This window comes from Podarcis liolepis (genome assembly GCF_965112155.1).
Source record: "Podarcis liolepis genome assembly, chromosome: 12".
NCBI lineage: Eukaryota > Metazoa > Chordata > Lepidosauria > Squamata > Lacertidae > Podarcis > Podarcis liolepis.
In genome coordinates this window covers 55578302-55586070 of record NC_139563.1, presented here as the reverse complement: position 1 = coordinate 55586070, position 7769 = coordinate 55578302, and positions in this window count along the sequence as shown.

The following is a 7769-nucleotide window of genomic DNA, read 5'->3' as shown; positions in this document are numbered from 1 at the left end:
GGGGCATTGAGGATTGGTTACAGCTGTAGGTTGGTTTGGCAACTTTGCCATCTCATGTGGCAGATAAAGCATTGGGTAGAATCCTTTTAGTCTAATCTCAGGCAGGGGTGAAGTGGTGCACCACCCCCACCTCAAAACAGGTGCAATATTAGGGTATGCCATTGGATGGATCTACAGTAGTTGGACGTCTCTGTACAAAAGGCAAGGCACGCTGCAGATGGGTCATAGAGCTCCCTACGGCGGCTTGGAAGGGCCACCCTGGTAGATGCGCAGCTTGTGGAGGGCCCATAATCCCAGGCACAACCCTGTCATCTGTCATCCCTTCTCAGCCTCCAGCTGGAGGGCTGACACATGGCAGGGTTGTGCCTGGGATTATAGTAGAACCTAGCTATGAGTTGGTCAATATAGGGGTTTTACTAGCCCCGTCTTTCTTAACCTTGGGTCTCCAGATGTTGTTGGACTACAACGCCCATCATCCCTGACCACTGGGACTGCTAGCTAGGGATGATGGGAGTTGTGGTCAGGCAACATCTGGGGACTCAAGGTTAAGAAAGGATGCACCAGCAACATCCTAGAGAGCACCTTCTGAGAACACTAGTGATGCAATGATTCTGGGGGGAAACCCAAACCCTTAGGCCAGGGCTTTTCCCTCAGATGCCATGGGGAGGGAGACTTCATGTTGCCCGGCAAGTGCTTAGCCTTCAGACATTGTCATGCTTTTGGGACTATCACTGCTTCTGCTCTTCCTGTTAAAGATTTAATCATAGAGGGTCTTGAAATGGAAGATGAGCCAGGAAGGGGATGGCTCCCTGGTTTCTTCAGGTGCCAAGAGGAAAATATTCTGCCAGCCTCCTGTCCATGGGTTCTCGCCAGGCTGTGATGACATATGTGTACCTTAGTGAAGGCAACCCTGGAGAGCTGCTGCCAATCAGTGTGCACAATACTGAGCCGGATGAAATAATGCATGTATTCAGAGGAACCAAAGAGCACTCTCAAAATAGCAATCTGATTGCTGAATTAGCAGATATTTGAAGCATCTCGAGAATGATTCAAATCAACAATTTTCTCTGTTTTTCTTCTTCTTTAAGAAACCTTATATTAATTCAAACCATTGCTGAACAGCTCTTACAGTATGAAAGTTTCCTCTGCAGTTTAGCCAAAATCTACTTCCTTGAAATTTCCATGCATTTCCCAATGGCAGGCAGCAGATAGAGGGTTGTTTCAGCTGTGACACCTAAACTATGGAATAATGTCCCATGAGAGGTTCATCAGCCTCTTCTTTGCTTGCTTTTAAATGGGCTTTTAAGACTATTTTATTCAGGAGGGCGTTTTTTACTCAGAGCTTGAGATCTTTTATTTTTTATTTAGTTTGGTGTCTGATTTTTTAAAAACCATTATTGTTCCATTGTTCCATTTGTTGTATATTTTTTATTTTGTAAGCCACCTTAAATATTATTTACCACAGGGAGATGTGGGCTGGACAAGGTAACTACTAGGTGGATTTGCAGCTGGTTGACTGACCAAACCCAAAGAGTACTCATTAGGTAAAAGAACCCTGGGAAAAAAATGTGACAAGTGGTGTGCCACAGGGCTGTGTCCTGGGCCTGTAGTTGCTCAATGTCTTTATATATGACTTGGATGAAGGAAGTGAGGGGATGTTCATCAAATCTGCAGATGACACAAAACTGGGAGGGGTAGCTAATGCCACAGAAAACATAATCCAAATTCAAAATGACCTTAACAGATCATAGAATAGAATCATAGAATCATAGAGTTGGAAGAGACCACAAGGGCCATCGAGTCCAACCCCCTGCCAAGCAGGAAACACCATCAGAGCACTCCTGACATATGGTTGTCAAGCCTCTACTTAAAGACCTCCAAAGAAGGAGACTCCACCACACTCCTTGCCATCAAATTTCACTGTCGAACAGCTCTTACTGTCAGGAAGTTCTTCCTAATGTTTAGGTGGAATCTTCTTTCTTGTAGTTTGGATCTATTGCTCCGTGTCCGCTTCTCTGGAGCAGCAGAAAACAACCTTTCTCCCTCCTCTATGTGACATGGCTATCATATCACCCCTTAACCTCCTCTTCTCCAGGCTAAACATGCCCAGCTCCCTTAGCCATTCCTCATAAGGCATCGTTTCCAGGCCTTTGACCATTTTGGTTGCCCTCCTCTGGACACGTTCCAGTTTGTCAGTGTCCTTCTTGAACTGTGGTGCCCAGAACTGGACACAGTACTCCAGGTGAGGTCTGACCAGAGCAGAATACAGTGGCACTATTACTTCCCTTGATCTAGATGCTATACTCCTATTGATGCAGCCCAGAATTGCATTGGCTTTTTTAGCTTCCGCATCACACTGTTGGCTCATGTCAAATTTGTGGTCAACCAAGACTCCTAGATCCTTTTCACATGTACTGCTCTCAAGCCAGGTGTCACCCATCTTGTATTTGTGCCTCTCATTTTTTTTGCCCAAGTGCAATACTTTACATTTCTCCCTGTTAAAATTAATCTTGTTTGTTTTGGCCCAGTTCTCTAATCTGTCAAGGTCGTTTTGAAGTGTGATCCTGTCCTCTGGGGTGTTAGCCACCCCTCCCAGATTGGAGAACTGAGTGCAAGCTAACAAAATGAATTCTGTAGGGACAAAATGTAAGGTTCTGTACTTAGGCGGGGGGAACCTGAGGCACAAATATAATATGGGGGACAACTGGCTTACTAGTAAAGTAACGGGACCCCTGACCATTAGGTCCAGTCATGGCCAACTCTGGGGTTGCGGTGCTCATCTCGCTTTATTGGCCGAGGGAGCCGGCGTACAGCTTCTAGGTTATATGGCCAGCATGACTAAGCCACTTCTGGTGAACCAGAGCAGCACATGGAAACGCCGTTTAACTTCCTGCCGGAGCAGTACCTATTTATCTACTTGCACTTTGACGTGCTTTCAAACTGCTAGGTTGGCAGGAGCAGGGGCCGAGCAACGGGAGCTCACCCCGTCACAGGGATTTGAACTGCCGACCTTCTGATCGGCAAGTCCTAGGCTCTGTGATTTAATCCACAGTGCCACCCGCGTCCCAGGCTTACTAGTAGTACATGTGAAAATGATCTTGGGGTCTTAGTAGACCACATGGTTAACATGAGTCAACAGTGTGATGCAGCAGCAAAAACGGGCTAATGCTCTTCTGGGCTGCATCAACAGAAGTATAGTGTCCAGATCAGGGGATGCCCTATTCTGCTGTGGTCAGACCACAGCTGGAATACTGTGTTCAGTTCTGGGCACCACAATTTAAGAAGGATATTGACAAGCTGGAACGTGTGCAGAGGAGGGCAACCAAGCTCATGGGTTTGGAAACCCAAGCCTTGCTTAGGAGGAGCAGTTGAAGGAGCTTGGAAAAGAGGAGACTGAGAGGAGATATAATAACCATCTTCATGTATCTCAAGGGCAGTCATATGGAACATGGAACAAGCTTGTTTCCCCCTGCTATGGAGAGTAGAACCCAAACCAATGAAATCAAGTTACAAGAAAGGAGATTCCAACTGAACATCAGGAAGAACTTTCTGATGGTAAAGCTGTTTGGCAGTGGAGTGGACTCCCTTGGAAGGTCGTGGTCTCTCCTTCCTTGGGGGTTTTAAAGCAGAATCTGGATTGCCACCTGTAATGAATGCTTCAGTTGAGATTCTTGCATTGCAGGGGGTTGGACTAGATGACCCTTGTGGTCCCTTCCAGCTCTACAATTCTATGATTAAATCCAAAAGCAAATTTCAATAAATTAATAGCATTCCTCCCCACTATGCCTTTGCAGGGTTTCCTATAAGATTGGCTCCCATCCTATGCTTCTGATGAAGTCTGTTCTTGTCTACAAAAGCCATAAAAATGTTTCAGTCTTTCAAGTGGCACAGTACTCCTTCGTGATTTTGCTACTGCAGAGACTAACATGGCTATTTTTGTTTTTATTCCAAGCATAACTTTTCCAGTGCTCAATGCAGTTTGCATACGATCATAAAAATGACGTTTAATACAAAATTCAACAATGCAGCCAAACACATCAAAACTGAATCAGAGAAAAAGAGCAGCTGATAGACAGAACGGCTGAGAGAAAATAAATGTTTGTGCTTGCCATCTTTTGAGAGGGCAGTCTGAAGGTTTCCCTTGTATGAAAGTCCAACCCCCTGCAAAGCAGGAATATGCAGCTGCCCTATACGGGGATCGAACCTGCAACCCTGGTGTTATCAGCAGCAGGCTCTAACCAACTGAGCTATCCAGGGCTTTGTTCAGCTGGAACTCTCCAGACCTCAGTTTCAGCACTTCTCAGGTGGACGTCATTGCCATTATAAGAGAACGAGGGAGGTGTTCATGAGGAGTTCCGGCACCTCTTTTTCTAGAAAAATAGCACTGTTGGTATCCTATACGCAATCACCTCCTTACCATCTTTCAGCAGTGGACCACACTGGAAGGCAACATTTGCTTCTGAATTATAAGCTGCTGACAAAGGGCTGCGTCCTTCTTTCTTAACAGTATGGGCTCCAGACTGCCGCTGGCTGTTCTGATTTGAAGAGGCATCGAAGGTAGTATTACTCTCCTGCAAGCCATAGAACTAATTCTGCAGGGTTGGCCCAGTCAGCACGAAAGCAAAACATTTAATTGTTAAACGGAGTTACTTTTTGAAAACACTTATTTAATAATCTGTATTGACTATTGCAAACAGCCAAATGAGAAATGGCCTGGAATGCTTGCTGTGGGCATCAGGTGTCTGTGAGTGATGCAGAAAACTGGGTGGGCAGGGCAAACGGCGTGGCATGTCTTGGAGCGGGGCCTGGCTGGCTGGCGAAGCACGCAACAGGACACTCCACACAGTTTGTCACAGTTTGTCCCCCTTGTGATTCCAGTTCCCCTTTCCATGTGTGCACCATGTCATTTCCAGGAATGGGATGACATGAGGTGCAAATGGCAACCTTCAGTAAATACGATCAACAGCAGTTACCTGGGAACGAGAATGGTGTCATTCTATCTTTTTGATGACACTGTTTTACTTTTGTCAGGAATACCATGAAGGCTGCAGCATAAATGTTATTCTCCCTCTTTCTACTTTGGCTTCATCTAAAAGGTTGCCATTAAAGTGAAGGGCCCTTGTGTGAAAAGGGTAGAATGGCAGACTATGTTTAAATTGTTACAAATGTTTATGAAAGTACTTCTAAGTATAAAGGTGACGGCTTTAATCATGCATTGCGGCATTTTAAGACAGCTCTTCTTATTGTTAAAGAACTGCTTTGCACCCTTAAATCCCCCCTTTCCCCCCTACTTTCATCTCATTTCCCAAAGACATTTTGAAAAGGGGTTGCTTCTATCTTACCTTGTTTTGCGAAAGAGCCTCGGTACATTAGCAAAGTGCTTTAATAACACACACTTTATAGAAGTCAAAAGTGCTCTATTATGTGTAAGTGCCACGGAAGTAAATAGTGCTTGTCTTAATAGAAAACTTCAAACTTCTGCAGCTGCCAGCATATCAAAGACAATACCAGGCATTTGTTGTCAGGGAAGTGAAATCAGACAGGCTGTTTTGGCTCTTTGAAGAAATTTCAAAACCAAGTGTTGTTTGATCTTAAAGGCCCTTTCAAATTAAGGATGCCTTCTAAGGCCTTCAAATGGTTAAAACACACACGCAGCGTTAATAAACCTGTACACCTAAGAATGCTTTACTGGGTCAGAACAATCTAATCCAGTGAAACAACTTACGGAGTTTTCACTCTTGGTCATTTGCAAGTCATTGCAAACTTCTGCAGGCCTGAAGACACGCAAGAGTTTCCACACTTTCTTACTCCCTTTCGCCTTGGGGAATAAACCCCAAAGAAAAACCCACACCCGCTGCCTCGCAGGACATCTTCAGGAGAAGAAGAGGCTAAGGAGTAAACCTTACACAAATCTGGATAGAGTCCCTAAAACAGTTGGATGGTGTCTTGCACACCTACTTCTGGTAACTGCTGCAGCCAAGCTGGTGCCAAACGTGTTGCTCTGCTCATCAGTGAGGCCGAGGGAGGGGGGGTGTCTTTTCTTCTGGCCAGGCCAGGTCCTCCATACACACTGCCCAGGCATGCGACCCAGAGAGGTCACTTTGGTGCTGCTAACACAGCAAAACAACACAGGAGGCAGCAGTTATGAGTTACCCATCTCTGCAACCACAGTTGGCACTCTGATTCTCCAGTACAGAGGTTTTCAAGCTTTTTGAGTCCACGGCTCCCTTGACCTCCTTTCTGCAGCACCCTGTGGGGCTCAGGAGCCCAGTTATGTCACCCCTTGCCTGCAAAGCTGGCAGCCTCTCATCCCTTTTCAAACACCCTCCTTTGTGGAGGGTTCCCTCAGCCTCTTCTCGTCTCCTGTCTCCTTGGGAGTCCTCTGGGCAGCCACTGCTGCTGCCCCTGGTCTCTGAGCTGCCCCCACTGCTTCAAAGAGAGGTGCCTCCTCACACTGCCCCACAGGGGACTGGGACTTGTCTGTCCATTCCCAACATCAAGGGCTGGTGGACTGGCTGGCTGGGCTCCCTCACCCGCTTGCCTGCTTGCTCCGGGGCCACCTCAGCTCCTGGCAACCAGTACCCCCTGGCCAGCCCCAGAGGCACCATTCGCCAGGGCTGCTGCAACAAACAGCTGTGCAAGCCTTTGGGGGACAGAGTTGTGAGAGGACATCAGAGGAGGGGGGGAAGGACAGAGGGACAGAGGCCAAGGTTGCCCACAGCACCCCTGGCCATCATTCAAGGCACCTCAGGGTGCCATGGCACACTGGTTGAAAACCACTGCTCTAGTAGTTTGACTTTGCCCCTGGAGGTGCACTCCATTGTCTTTTGAGGTGGATGCCAACAAAACCTGAAAAACGTGGGTAAGGTTGATTTCTCTGGTAGAGGCATATACTGAAGAGTTTCAAAAAACAGAATACCGCAGCAAAGGCTCCTGAACCATAGGATAATAGTATGGATTGTCTTATGGACCAGTAGGAATAAATGGATAATCCTTGCAATAGAGGGAAGGAATAAGTGGAATCGCCAAGGATTTGGTGAGACTAGTATTAGTTAACCTTCCTTCTGTCTTAGGCTTGCGCATCTGCCTTCCAACTCTGATAATTAATTATTATTTTTGTCAAAACCAGATTTCTTCCTAAACAAAGCAACAAAATATGAAATCGCATAAAACTCTGAAGGCCAAAAACATGGTACACCAGAACTTTATTTTCAAAGATTCCAGAAATGTATGTCACTTGGAAATACTGGAATTGGTATGTCTGAAATGTCAACAACATTCTAACATCTCTAGAACTCATCCACATTAATGATGAGAGTAGATTTTACTGCAAATGTACTGGAAATGGCAGCATTCTGTTACCTGTAAATGTTTAAAACATTGTCTCCTAAGTGCTGACAAAGGCAATCAGCAGATGAATGTTTTAGTTTGTCAGACATACAGCCCCTGAAGACCTGTTCTGGCTGGCTTTGCATTCATGGGAACCTTTTGTTCCTGGTGCCAGGAGGTGAGGTTTGGCTTGAGCCATGAATGACTTGTACCCCTGGGAAATGGGGCAGGGAAGAGTCGTTAACCCATTTACTGTGACCATAGGTGGTATTTATTGCCCTATGGGACGGGGGAGGCTGCAGTAGACATGGATCCAGATTTGTGTTTCCTATGTGGTGCCAAAGAAAAGGATTTGAAAGAATTTCAGAAAAAGTTAGCCTTTCATATTTTAACAAGCTTAGGGAATTCTGGTTCAAGAATCTCACTTGAAAATGGGTCTG